Here is a 14,834-nt window from a genome sequence, read left to right as displayed (position 1 = left end):
GCAACTATATAAAAGGCAGGTACCTCTGTATTTTCCTACCATGGTGATGAAACAGAGAAGCACCAATCCTGCAAGGTTAAACCAGTATTACTCTATTCAAATGTTATGTATGTTGTCCCAAGAGAAAGTCCTGGGAATTTCTCCCTTGGTGCCATGTGGTATGTGAGCAAGCATTTTAAAACATTTAGGTCTTTTACATATAAATAAGATAGTTGAATGGATTTCTTGATGTTGTGTATTTGGGCTCTCATACTCAAAAGCACAGCAAAAATACCTAGACACAATCTTACCATTTCAGTCTTAACCTTTTGAAGTGAACACTCTTTACCTTACAATTGAGGTTCAATGGCCAATCTGTAAAGTTCTGTGGAAAATTGTAGCAACTATCAAACCACAAGATTTTGCTTCTTGTCAGCACTATTAACTTCTTCTTTGAAAGAAAGGAAAAAATTTACATTTTTTCTCAAACTTCCCATGTTGTGAGATATGTCCCACATAAGGACTTATTTCCTGATGGGAAAATGAACACGTTATTGGCAGAAATGGGTTGTGTATTTATGGGAAGAAGATGAAGAAGGATAATCTAATTTTTAGGAACAAACCAGTGAAGTCCAAAGAAAGATCAACCAGAAAGTTGAATGCTGTCTCATTGGAAATTTTCAGTAATTGTTTCAATGTGGAATTCATTATAGCAGTGTAGAAGTTATTTGAAAACTCTGGTATTTTAGGGGCGAGATCAATGGCAGAGTGGGTCTTCAGCTGTTCAGGTAATTTTAAGACATTGCTAAGAAGTGGGTCATTTATCCCTGTGCCTAAAAGTAGAACACAAATTAAGAACAAGATGTTATTAAATAGGTGAGGAACACATTTCCTTACAGTGGGAGGCAGATATCTCAGGGCTGGACACCATGTTTGAAGTTGGTGCTTGGTAGGGCCCTTTCCAGACAGGTTTGAGCAAATCTCCACTGACTAAACTTGATATGAAATCCATTGCCAAGCTTATTCAATGACATGCCCTTCTGGATCAATTAGAGGGCTTCTTGTGAAGAAACATTGGCACACTTCCTGAGTGCCTTGCAATAATCTAGCTCAAGATTACCTAACACAATTCTTCTTCTCCAGTGATTGGTCCCTGAAGAGGCGGCAGAGCTTTAACCATGAATATTTCACAGTGAAGGCTGTGAAGGCATTGTTTTGTACACTGTGGCCCAAATACTGTCAAGAGGCGGGGTATTATACAAGTCCTTCTGCAGACAGTCATTGCATACATATTTACATGTGAGCATGGTTCTGCCCTTCCTAACAAGGTGCACAGAATCATTGAAATACATTTATCTAGACCACATTTCACACATGTAAAAACCTATCTAAATAGTTACAATAGGCCTCCAAATGGAAGTATGAGCTGCTTTCTTTACCTGAACACCATAAAATAAAATATCTTTTACAATATTGTTGAGTAATTCTGAAAGACTCTAAAGCACACTAATCAAGCCTTATTATTACTAAGATGCTATCTTCCTTTCTGTCTGTGTGTCATGCCAGAGATTACATAAGCAAAGTAAGAGCAAATATTTGGTGCAGAAGAACAGCTACCTGTGAAGGCCAAAGCTGGTCTGCATGCAAGAGATGCCTGTCACTCTCTGAAGGTCTAAATTTGAGTCCGGATGCTGGACAAGGGGAATATCTGTGAGCACTGCCAGTTGAACACAGGAGCATAGGTACACGAGATCAAGAGAAGGTCACCATCTAGCCTGGGTGAATAACTGAAGTTTTGGTACCTTATAATCAACACTGTAGATGTTAAAAGAAGGATCATTAGAAATTTTAGCTACTCCAAAGCCAAGGGAATCATTTTTCTTTTTATAATTGTCTACATTATAAAATGCATTTAAGGTTAAGTGCAAAATGACAGTCAAAGCTCTTTTGAGATATGAAAAAACACAATTTCTCAAGGGGAAAATGTTGACTACCTGTACAAAGTATACAGAAAGCAAAGAAGTATTTGCTACTTCATATTGAGAACACAGTACATATCTTAAGTTTAACTTTCTTTTCTCTATCAATCTTTTCTCCTCTATTTAGTTCAAATTTATTTTCATTAGCTTCAATAGATCTTGATATGTACATATGTGTATACAAACAATATATTTTTAAACAGACTAATGAAATTTTTGATTTATATTTTTGTTAAAATATAAAACTAGGATTTATATTTAGTTTAAATATAAGACTAAATATTAGACTAAATTAGACTCAAAATAAACGTTATACCACCCACTGAATGGATTTGTAGTTCGACAGTTCCTTTTACGTTCCTTCTTAAAAGGAAAAGATGACAGTTCCATCTTTTTTCTTTCCTAAAATCATTCTGCCCCAGTCTTCACTTATCATCACATGCACTTTATTCCACCAAACATCATTTCTCAAAATCAATCTACTTGAATAATCATCCAGTCTGTTTAGAGCTTTCCCAGTCTTACAATCTGTATCTTGACTACACATGCCAAGGCCTTTCTCACTTTTCCTGGTTGATACAGAATGTCCCATAAAGAAAGAATAAAAGGTCAGGTGCGGTGGGTCATGCCTGTAATTCCAGCACTTTGGGAGGCTGAGGCGGTTGGATCACTTGAGACCAGGAGTTCGAGACCAGCCTGGCCAACATGGTAGAACCCCGTCTCTACTGAAAATACAAAAATTGGACGGGCATGGTGACATGCGCCTGTAGTCCCAGCTACTTGGGTGGCTGAGGCATGAGCATCACTTGAACCCTGGAGGCAGGGGCTGCAGTGAGCTGAGATCGCACCACTGCACTCCAGCCTAGGCAACAGGGCGAGACTCTGTCTCAAAAAAACACAGAAACAAAAAACAATAAAAGTATATTTCTTTAAATGGAAAGATCAGTAACTTCAGTGGCTACTATATTAACCACTTAGTGAAGGTACAACAAAAACTACACATCGTTATGTTAATTAACTGAAATTATAATAAATTAAACTACTACTTTGGTCATTTACTTAATGCTTGCAAGTGTACTCAAGAAATCAAAATGGCTTCCCATTGCTTGACATTTGCTTTCCAAATACTTCACATTTCAACCCCATATCCCTACAAGGAGAAATAATTCAACATACTTTCCTTACCTAAAAATACTACAGGAAGCTAAAAGGCATTTAGAATTTTTTAGACCTTGAAGAAGAGTGTTATACTTCCAACATGTATTTAACTTACAAATCAGTTTCTATCCTGTGGCATAGCTTCAGTCTAAGTACATCATAGTTATATTAACTCTGTATTGCTTCATCTTGTCAAGTCAGACGGAGATTCTGTTACATCAAGGATCTTACTCAAGATGTCTTCTTCGTTTGAATTAGGTAGAAGTTCTCCAAAACTACATGGTATTGTGATCAATCTTTGTTCCACTGGAGGAAACTTAATTAGTGGTGAAAGAGACTTTTGTTTCACCAAGAGCCATGTGTAAAGGTAGTTTTGTATATTCAATGTGCAAATCATGAGTGTCCAAATAGTTAAGCATATCATCTGTTTGCACATTTTGAGGAGTAGGGCTCAATTCTGGTTTGTGTCTTTCAAGTGTTTCAAGATTAGACAGGTAAGATTCTTCCTTTTTCTTGGAAAGAGATTTCTTCAGAGCCTCATATCTACTGCAAACAGCCTATAAATTGAAGTCTGATTCTGGAATAGTCTGTCCATCTCCCATAACATCTCCTAGAAAAATGCCACTGTCCACAGGACTACTTGGCTCCAGTTTAAACTGGATTCTAAACTACTGGAACTTTTAACACTTAGGGAACCACCCTCCTCCAGAAAAGTTTCATGCCAAATGCAAATATGCTAAAATCAATATCCTTACAACTAATTCCACTTGATATCTGAAAAGAGTTCCATAATGTAGTTTTATTCATGGAAGGTTTGTTACAAGAAGCCTGTGAATGGTCCAGTATTTTCATATACTCCTCTTTACTGCTACCCAACTCATCTATCCCATTGCTGACAGCAGGGGAAAATGTCTATTTGGCTAGTTTCTGAGCGCTTGGTTGGTAAAGCTGTACATTCCAAATCTTGCTTGCGAATTATTATTTATTTATTTACTTATTTGCTTATTTATTTATTTATTTTATTTTGAGACAGAGTCTCGCTTTGTTGCCCAGGCTGGCGTGCAGTGGCGCAATCTCGGCTCACTGCAAGCTCTGCCTCCCGGGTACACGCCATTCTCCTGCCTCAGCCTCCGAGTAGCTGGGACTACAGGGGCCTCGCCACCACGCCCGGCCAATTTTTTGTATTTTTAGTAGAGACGGGGCTTCACTGTGTTAGCCAGGACAGTCTCGATCTCCTGACCTCGTGATCTGCCCACCTTGGCCTCCCAAAGTGCTGGGATTACAGGTGTGAGCCACTGCCCCCAGCGCAAATTATTTTCTTACTCAACAAATCAGACTGATTTTGTGTTGGTGGTTCACCTATGTGACTGATCACCGCATATTTCTGAGACACACACTTGCAATCTCATTTCAGTCAAATGAAACTGGCCAAAATCTCATACAGTGGTTTAAGAGAAAACTGACTATGCTAAATTCTCTTTGATTATGCAAATCAGGTAATGATCCCAGCAATACTTCTGTGTGCTCAGTATCCATTTCAATTGGTTCTGTAGTTCTGTTTTCTTCCATTTCAATAGTTTTTCTCCATGAGCTCCTAATTTCCATTATCAAGTCTTCTGAGTATGGGAAATCTGGTTCCTTGTTAAGAAGAGGTTAGAACCTAGAGAGTCAATTAGTTCCCCTAAATTTACTTATTTTCTTTCACAGAGCTGTGGTGAACCAGATAAAACTGCTCCAGCAACCTCTTCTAGCAGATGATCTTGCTTTTTTTGGAACTGATCACTTTTTTTTTTAACTGGCAGAGACCCTCCAAATGCACTACTCTCTGTTCTTTGCAACATCTGATAATGGAGAATCTTCCACTTCAAAATCTGGTATTTTCTTAAAAATTGTTTTATTTGTCTCTCTGGGAGTTCTCATCTTCCTGTCCTTTTCAAGTGGTGTAACATTGTTTCCATCTGATGATGAAGCTGACTGCAACAAGAAAGAGGCAGGGCTGTTGGCTACATCATGTACAGCCCAAGGTATCATTGTCTCCTCTGCAACCATTTTCTTGGTTATCTATCTAAGGCCAAAATCTGATACAGTGGTTTCTAAGAGAATCCAGGCAATGATAAATTATCTTTGATTAAGCAACACAGGAAATCATTCTGCCAATACCAGTGAAGCAGGATACTGAAAAAGAATACTCTTTGCATGCACTTCTGAGGTAAGACCAAATGAAAGGGGAGACATAGGTGGTAAAAGACCCACAACTGGAGTTCAACCTTTAATTAGAGTGAAGGAAGACAGACCAAGAAATTCTTTCCACTTCCTATGTCATTCCCCTTGCTTTTCAACAATAGAATGTCTTATAATTGTGAGATCTTTTTGTTCTATAGCTTATATGCTTCAGATCTGATTATCTCTGAAATTTGGCATCTTTTTCCAGGTAGTGAAGGTCTATTGTCAATTACGTTCAAGCTTGAATAACTGTCAGGGCCGGGCCTCAAGCCTGTAATCCCAGCACTGACTTTCAGGAGATCCTATTTCAAAAAATAACAAAAAACTACTTTCAAGTCCCAGCTTCATTAAAGGCGGAGCTAGTGACAGAATAACTGTTAAAAAAAAAAAAAAAAAAAGAGTTTCCATTTTCCAGCCTCATAAACATTTCCTACGTGCAACTGACACATTTGTCTCTCAATTTTGTCAAGAGTCAACTAATAAGATTAGTTCCATCTAAAGCACATCGGTTAGGCTAAGGACTGAACTAACAACTTCTCTTTTTCCAGAAACACGAGTGTTTCATTCACTGAGTTCACAAAGGCCCAACCTTTTGAGTTTTTTCTTCTATACTACTTTGGTCATCATAGGGTTCCATTTTTTTTTTTTTTTAATTTGGTTTTGCGGTTCTATACATCTAGATCTCAAATTTCAGACATACCTAACTAATAATTGCACATTGTCCTGAGATTTTGGGGTAATACAATCGGCTCTTTGCAAAATTTGTAAACATTTTTTACGTGCTAAATGGCATCTGGCATTGTGCTTGTGCAAACCTTGTGATTTCACGTTAAATGTCTGCAAAACATAAAGAATTTTTGAATTGGTTTTAACATATTGTATTACAACAAGTCTTGCAAGATGTTACATCAGATGAATAAACAGAACCGCCAGGGGAAATAAATAGTGAACAACAATTTGAGGAAAGCATCCACATTCAGCAGAAATCCTTGTTAACCATTCACAGCAATGTTTCCTGAATACGGTATTACTTTTTTGGTCAAATGGAGGCCAACAAAATTTAAAAACTTCTTTGGTGAGAGACTCGTCCAGTATTTGAAACAAAAAATAAGAAACTATATGAAAGGCATCACGGTATGGGTTATCAAACACGTTCACTCCAAAGTGTGTGTTTGACACCCTCTCTGCAGGCCATGGTCAAAGCTGGGCCAGGCTCAAAGCACCTGCAGATACATTCAGAGATGCTTGTTCTGGAAAGAGGTGATCCAGGCCAAGGTCATCCTCGTGGTAGGCACAGTGATTGCAAAGAAAAAAAGCACAAGCCTTAGTGATTCTTAGGGTCCTCAGGATCCCTCCTTATGGGCAGCCTGAGGTCTCGGAGGTCCCTTCTTTGCCACTGCCTTCATCTCTCTCGCTGGAGCCATTTCACCTCACAAGGCTGTACAATCTCCAGAAAATGGAGCCTGTCATGGGAATGTGGCCGCAGCTGCTACTCAAAGCCTACAATATGTTCTTAACTAAACAGGGAGTAAAGGACAATGTAACTTAAGCTTAAAAGTTCTAATGTTTAAAGCATAAGTATCTTATCAAGCACATTTTTGGACAATGTATATAATCCTTTGGTATAACTACCTTCATTTGAGTAATTTGAAGAACAAATTAATTTATATCCATGAGAATACATAGATTTTTTTAAAAAATGAAGATAATGTGGTAACAATAAACTTCACTTTCTGCATCTCTTATTTAAAAGTGTCAAGATAAAAAGATTTACAAGTGCCATAATATTAAATTGTTCTAAAGCTCCTAAATCAATGATGGATTTTAGAAAACATAAGTTAATTTTAAAGGATAATGAAATCACAGTTTATAACAACAATTTTACAGGGAAACAAGAACATTATAAAACTAGGCCCCAGTTGGTTTAAGTGATGAATAAACTCTACATAAATAGAATACTGTCTGAAGTTTATAAAAACCAAATTTATATACACTATAGGTTTAAATTATGGCTCAATTTAATTGAAGACCTATGTTTTTATTTATATATTTAAATATTATTATAATTAATAAAAACATCCAATTTACAAATGAAGTGTAAGGAATTTAGGTATTTAACTGTTTTGTAAAGTATAAATAAATTAAAAGTCTTAAATAAACTAAAAATCTCATGTTTGTATTTTTATTTCCCACTGAGGCAAATTCAGAGAGAACAAGTATAGACTTCTTTTAAGCCAAACTTTATCAAAAAATAAAAATGTTTCCCCTGCTTGGGAGTATTAATGGGAACTGGATATAGCTATAAAATCTCTCCCTCAACTAAATAATATTAAAATCTTTGTGGAAGGGTTTTATAACCCTTTTTATGGTTACTCATTACGCCTAAAGTTAATTTGCATATCTTTTATTCCTCATATTGTACTTGGAAGGAACATTAAGGTCATTTAACTAAAATTACATTTTGCCTTTTCTCATCTGAAAAGATTTTTAAGAGTAAGTATTTATATGAGAAAACAAGAACACCATTAAAATTATTTTTAGGATCTTTGTGATTTTGACAGGGTTCTTTACACATTTTTTATTTATATATTTTGTGTTATTCCTAAGAGTATAATATTCCTTATGACTAAAAGGTTTTAAACAATTCAGTAATTCAATTTCTTCATTTGCAAATAATCTTTTCAAGTACAAACCTATTATAAGATTCAGTCCTCCAAAGACGTATTTCTTTAATTTTCTTAATGAATTTGCACACCTTACGCAGTTTAATTGATGGCTCAGCTCCCAAACACTTGCCACCTTCTCCCAGGCTGCAGAGTTTTTTTATTGAAGGGCTAACAAATTTAAGGCACTTGGAATTTGGGTTTGATTTAAAATTTTTTTCCCTGAAAGTTAATAAAACCTTTACACCCTTTCCAATAACCTCCACAAACAGGCTCACCTATCTAATGTAGAGATGCCTTTTAAAGGAAACCTCTTTCTCTCCTCAGTCATATCACATCCACACCAACATTCAAGGGTCACATGGCTTCTGCAACTGTCATCTATTTAGGCAGCATCAGAAAGCATCAGAAAAATGGACATGTTGGTAGGATTAGAGAAACCTCTTGGATTCTCCACTCCCTGTTTCTCAGTTTGCATGGGCTCACACATAGGAAAAAGTCTCACCGTTGTACCCACCCTGCCCCACTCCCCACCCCCCTACCCCTCCCGCGCCCAGGGACTGACTCAGCACAAGAAGACATCTTCCATTCCTTGTGGCTTCATCTCTGACCTGATGACCAATCAGCACTCCCGGCTCACTGGTTTCCCCCCACCCACCAAGTTGTCCTTAAAAACTCTGATCCCCAAATGCTGGGGAGACTGATTTGAGTAATAAAAAAAATCCGGTCGCCCATCCAAAAAAAAAAAAATAATAAGTCTCACAATCAAACAACAGAAGAAACTATAGATATTTGGTCCATCTGTAAATTGCATAGCAACCCCTTAACTTCCAAAGAAAAGGATGAAAAATGAAATTCTATTCAGAAAAGAAAACACTTACACAACTGCTTTGAACATCCTGTGAATTAAAACTTGAACTCGCCAGGCACAGTGGCTCATGCCTATAATCCCAGCACTGTGGGAGGCCAAGGTGGGTGAATCACCTGAGGTTAGGAGTTCGAAACCAGCCTGGCCAACAATGACGAACTCTGTCTCTACTAAAAGTACAAAAATTAGCCAGACGTGGTGGCAGGCACCTGTAATCCCAGCTATTTGGGAGGCTGAGGCAGGAGAATCACTTGAACCCGGGAGGCAGAGGTTGCGGTGAGCCGAGATCATGCCATTGCACTCCACAGCCTAGGCGACAAGAGCGAAACTCCATCTCAGGAAAAAAAAAAAAAAAAAAAGAAAATTTGACCTCCAGGGAGCAGGAGTTCCCCAACACTGAAGACAAGCAATACTTCAACTTAAAGCTTTTTGTCTCTGGGATCTTTTGTACACCAATCCTGGTTCCCAAACACACGAGGCACAACCTCACGCATTTTCCTGGAAGCAGATTAAATCTACACTAATTAACAATGAGAGGAGATGGAGCAAGATGGCTGAATAGAACCCTCCAACAATTGTTCCCCCCCACCCCGCCCATTCAAAGGAACACCAAATTGAACAACTAACCATGCAAGAAACTACTTTCATAAGAACCAAAAATCAAGTGAGTGATTGGTTTTAACATCATGTCAAGGAAAGAGGCACTGAAGAGTGTGGGAAAGACAGCCTTGAATTACCAACACCACTCCTCTCTCATCCCCTGGCAGTAGCCACATGGTGCAGAGAATCTGTGTGCTTGGGAGAAAGGGGGTGCAGTGATTGTAAGACTTTGCATTGGAACTCAGTGCTGCCCTGTCACAGCAGAAAGCGACATGAGGTGGAATTCAGATGGCACCCATGGAGGGAGCATTTAGACCACCCCTAGCCAGAGGCAAATCATCCATCTCAACAGTCAGAACCTGAGTTCCACCTAGCCCTACCACCACAGGCTAAAGCACTCTGGTGTCCTAAATAAGCTTGAAAGGCAGTCTAGACCACAAGGACTGCAATTCCTGGCTAAGTCCAGGTGCTGTGCTGGGCTCAGAGCCAGTGGACTTGGGGGGCATGTGACCTAGGGAGACACCAGCTGAGGCAGCCAAGGCAGTGCTCACATCACTCCTCCAACCTCAGGCAGTGCAGCTCTGAGAGAGACTTCTCTCTGCATGAGGCAAGAAGAGGGGAGAGTAAAGGGGACTTTGTCTTGCAACTTGGATACCAGCTCAACTACAGTAGAACAGAGCACCAAGCAAAGTCCCCAGGCCCCCATTCTAGGACCTAGCTCCTGGATGACATTTCTAAACACACCTTGGGCCAGAAGAGAATCCACTGCCTTAAAGGGAAGGACTCAGTCCTGACAAGATTAATTACCTGCTGAGTTAAGAGCCCTTGGGCCTTGAATAAACATCAGGGGTAGCCAGGCAGTACTTGCCGCAGGCTTTGCATGAGACCCAGGGCTGTACTGGCCTCAGGTATGACCCAGCACATTCCAGCTGTGGTGGCCATGGGGAGGGACTCCTTCTGCTTGAGGAAAAGAGGGGGAAGACTAAAGGGGACTTTGTCTTGCAGCTTGGGCACCAGCTCGGCCACAGTGGGGTAGAGTACCAAGCAGGCTCCTGGGGCCCCCGATTCCAGGCCTTGTATTCTGGACAGCATTTCTGCTCCCACCTTGGGCCAGAGGGGAGCCCACTGCCCTGAAGGGAGAGATCCAGGCCTGGCAGCATTCATCACAAGCTGACCAAAGGGCACTTGAGCTTTGAGTGAACATCAGCAGTAGCCAGGCACTACTTGCCATGGCCCTGGGACAGTGTTGGCCATGGGGAGACCCTCCTTCTGCATGAGGAAAGGAGAGGAAAGAGTGGGAAGGAGTTTGTCTTGTGGCTTGGGTTCCAGCTCAGCTGCAGTAGAGCACAGCACCAAGTAGATTCCCAGCTCCACACCCTGGTTCCCAAGTGGTATTTCTGAACCTGCCCTGGGGCAGAGGGGAGCTCACTGCCTTAAAGGAAAGGACACAAGCCTGGCTGGATTTGCCATTTGCCAACTGAAAAGCCTTTGGGCCTTGAGTGAACGTCAGCAGTAGCAAGGCCATGGGCACCAAAGGCCTTGAGTGAGACACAGTGCTGAGCTGGCTTCATGTCTGACCCAGCATAGTCCCAGTAGTGGTAACCACAGGAGTGTCTGTGTCACCCCTTCCCCAGCTCCAGGCAGTTCACCACACAGAGACAGACTCTGTTTCTTTGGGGGATAGTAAGGGAAGAGGACAAGAGACTCTGCCTGGTATTCCAAGGAATTCTTCTAGCTCTTATCCAAGTGAAAGTTAGTATGAAAGGCTACGTAATGTATGATTCCAATTATATGTGATTTGAAAAAGGCAAAGGCTATAGAACAGTAAAAAGACCAGGGGTTTCCAGGAACTTGGGGGGGAAGAAGGAGGGTGAAATGAAGGAAATTTAGGGGATGGTAAGACTATACTGTATGACACTGTCATGGTGAATACATGACATTAAGCATTATGAAAACCCATGGAACTTTATAGCCCAAAGTATGCAAAGTAGTTATGCACATTTTAAAAATTGTTTACGTCAGGGAGTCCCAGGATAGAAGGCAGACCATGACAAAAGACTCTTACTGGGTTACAGATATGAGAAGTAATCACACTGAAAGGAGTTGAGTGGATAAGAGCTGACCTGACTAACTTGGGAAATGAACGGGGTCTCTAAGACTAAAGGCAAAAAGGACTGCACATAAGCATCATATACTAGTTAATAAAGTTACTTTCCCTGGGGATGTGAGTTAACATATACATATGTATTTCTTTGTTCTGTCAGCTGAGAGAGTCTAGAAGCAATGACACCCCTGTAGCAATAGGAATATCTAGTGTCCAGAACTTGGTTTCTAATAAAATTCTCTAGTAAAAGAAACAGGCTTCCTTGGAGAAATGACTGACTCTAGCACTTGGGCAAGAAATATACAAGATGAGCCTGAAGAAGAATTTTCATCTAAGGGAACATGTGGCACCATGACAAAGCTGTGTGTTAGGCACTGAGGAAGGAGCTGAGGTATGAATGAAACCCTTTCCCTGAAGGCAATGGGAGTTCATTCATGAAGAAGGGAGACACACATGTTTAAAGAGAGTGGCCATGTTTCTGTTCCGCAAACTCACTAAGGTCATTTCCACCTCATGGTCTTGGTTCTTGAGATTTTCACTCCCTGAAAGTCACTTTTTCTGGATTTTCCTGTGAATAGGAACTATGAGATCTTCTACCAAAAACCAACACCAACTCGTCAACCATGAGGAAGAAGAACCTGCAGCTCTAGTTGAGCCTTCAGAGGACTAACATCTAACTGCAACCTCATAAGAGACCCACAGCTGGAAGCACCCAGCCAAGCCACTCCTGAATTCCTGACCCACAGAAACTGTTAGAGATAATGGAATTATATTATCATTTTAAGCCACTAAGATATTAGGGTTGGTTATAATACAGCAATAGATAATTAAATGTTTGTCATGCCCCAGGTATCAGCAGCCTCAGCATGGTAAGACTAAATCAGGAGGTGCTCCCTGGCTGTTTGCTCCCATAACTTTGATAGAGGAATTGGGCTATGGGGGAGTAATATTTAGCATCTGTACACAAGAGAGAGGTGAACTCAACATCAATACCCTTTTGCTTAGGAACTTATGCTTGGGAACTCATCTTTGCCTTCATAATCTAACAAACAAAACAGTAGTATCTTTGGTCATATATTGAGCCTTTAATGTGATGAATCCTCACAATAAGGTACATATTTTTATCTTTCTTTTCCAGAATGGTGGCTCATCTAAGAAAAAAGATTGACACAATGTTATACAATGGTTAAATGATAGCTACTCTTGACTCTTCAGAGGCTAGACCAGGACAATGAGCAGAGAAGAGAACTATGTCTAGGGGGGAAAGGAATCCAATAAAGAGTAAGAAGTTGAAAATACAAAGGGATGAGAAGTGATTAATGGAACAAAGACCCAGAGGAAGCAACAGATAATGGTGTCAAGAGGCTCAGGGGAAATATTGCCTTGGACAAAGAGAGGATAGTCCCTTTTAAAGAAGATGAATATTTTGCAGAAAGTATATCATAATGGTTAAGCCCAAAAACTCTGGTGTCAGACAGACTTGGATCTGAATCCTGGCTCTGTCACTTATTAATGAAGAGGCAGTTGTGGTCATTCACCTGTTTAGATGCCCAAAATCTGCACTGACTTATCGTCAGGTAATTCCTTGTCATATGAGTCAAAGCGAAAGAGCACATCTCCTTCTCTGAAGACAGGAAGGCCACAATTTTGCTTCTAGGGTAAAGGCATGTGACCCTGGTTTTTTCTGCCCAAGATCCTAACGCCAGGATTAAGTCACCCACCAAGGCCCTTGTGTCCTCACTAATGGTTATGGAGTTATGATCCTGTGGTTGGCAGCCCCACAAAGAGGCAGTTCCCCAAAGGGTCATGAAGTACACACAAAAGCAGTTTACTCCTACTACATCCTCTTTCAAGAGAAACTAATAGAAGAATCACATGAAAAGTTAAATTTTTAACATAACACAGACTTTCCAGGAAATAGAAATAAAGCACAAAAAAGCACATAACTTAAAGCATTATGGTCAGTTTAAAATTGTATTAAAATAAATAAACAAAAGATGGTCACAGTAGTAACAAATTGGTGGTCTAAAAGATGAAATGGAAAAGATATTTCACAATGGAAAACAAAAATACAATGAAATGAAAATTGTTAGCTGGGGTAATGCTTCCTGCACATTCCTCATGCTTTCATGAGAAAACTGCTACACTCTTAAAGAAGGAAAAGTATTTTAAAGAACACTTTCCTGCCACCTCTACAAATAATAAGCTCAATAATTAGAAAGAAAAAAGTAGAAGGTACAATTAGAAACATAATAGAAGAAAATTTCTCAGAACTGAGGGAAAACATGGGTTTTTAGATTGAGAGGATTCACCAAGTCCCAGGGATATCTGTGAGAAAAAGCACGTATCTAGACACAAGTTACTTTTTTAAAAAATTGTATTTCCAGGACAAAAAGGCAATATCAGAAGTTTCTAGGCAAAAGATGCAAGATACCAACAAAGGAAAGAGAATCAAACCAACGTCAGACTTCTCATCTGCAATTCTGGAAGAAACACAGTACAGTGGCCAGGCACAATGGCTCATGCCTGTAATTCCAACACTTTAGGAGGTCAAGGCAGGAGGATTGCTTGAGGCCAGGAGTTCAAGACCAGCCTTGGCAACATAGAAATGTATGCACCATGAAATAAAGCAACAAAATAAGTATGTAATGTAAAAACTGCTAAAAATATAAGAACTTGTTTAAATGCTTAATCACATGGGGATTTTAATATAGTTCTCTGAGTATTTTACCCTTCAAGTAAATAGAAAATAAGTAAGAATATTTACATTGATTAAGAGAGTGAAAAGCTTAATTTTTTTTTTTTTTTTTTTTTTTTTTTTTTGAGACAGAGTCTCGCTCTGTCGCCCAGGCTGGAGTGCTGTGGCCGGATCTCAGCTCACTGCAAGCTCCGCCTCCCGGGTTCCCGCCATTCTCCTGCCTCAGCCTCCCGAGTAGCTGGGACTACAGGCGCCCGCCACCTCGCCCGGCTAGTTTTTTGTATTTTTTAGTAGAGACGGGGTTTCACCGTGTTAGCCAGGATGGTCTCGATCTCCTGACCTCCTGATCCGCCCGTCTCGGCCTCCCAAAGTGCTGGGATTACAGGCTTGAGCCACCGCGCCCGGCCGAAAAGCTTAATTTAATAGAGGACTTTGTCCCATATCTTATGAAAGAACCAAGTACTTTGGCAAAAAGAAATCATTTCTAAATTCCCAAAACCAAAGATTATCAGTCCCTTGTTTCTGACCATAGTCCATTAAGGCCAGAAATCAATCACAAACA

At 40.0% G+C, this 14,834-nt stretch overlaps 2 protein-coding genes and 1 pseudogene across 6 annotated transcripts in view; 2 read left to right on the top strand and 1 right to left on the bottom strand.

The window, feature by feature from the left end:
• LOC126964308 (cytochrome c oxidase subunit 4 isoform 2, mitochondrial) overlaps window positions 1–14,834 on the top strand; it is a 393,425-nt gene that overhangs the window by 101,666 nt on the left and 276,925 nt on the right. The window lies entirely within an intron of this gene.
• Window positions 1–14,834, top strand: part of REM1 (RRAD and GEM like GTPase 1) — a 753,594-nt gene that overhangs the window by 592,661 nt on the left and 146,099 nt on the right. The window lies entirely within an intron of this gene.
• LOC126964181 (HAUS augmin-like complex subunit 6) lies at window positions 3,301–6,619 on the bottom strand (annotated as a pseudogene).

Source organism: Macaca thibetana, chromosome 10 (assembly GCF_024542745.1).
Source record: "Macaca thibetana thibetana isolate TM-01 chromosome 10, ASM2454274v1, whole genome shotgun sequence".
Lineage (NCBI taxonomy): Eukaryota > Metazoa > Chordata > Mammalia > Primates > Cercopithecidae > Macaca > Macaca thibetana.
Note: the sequence above shows the minus strand (reverse complement) of the source record. Positions and strands in the feature narration are given on the sequence as shown.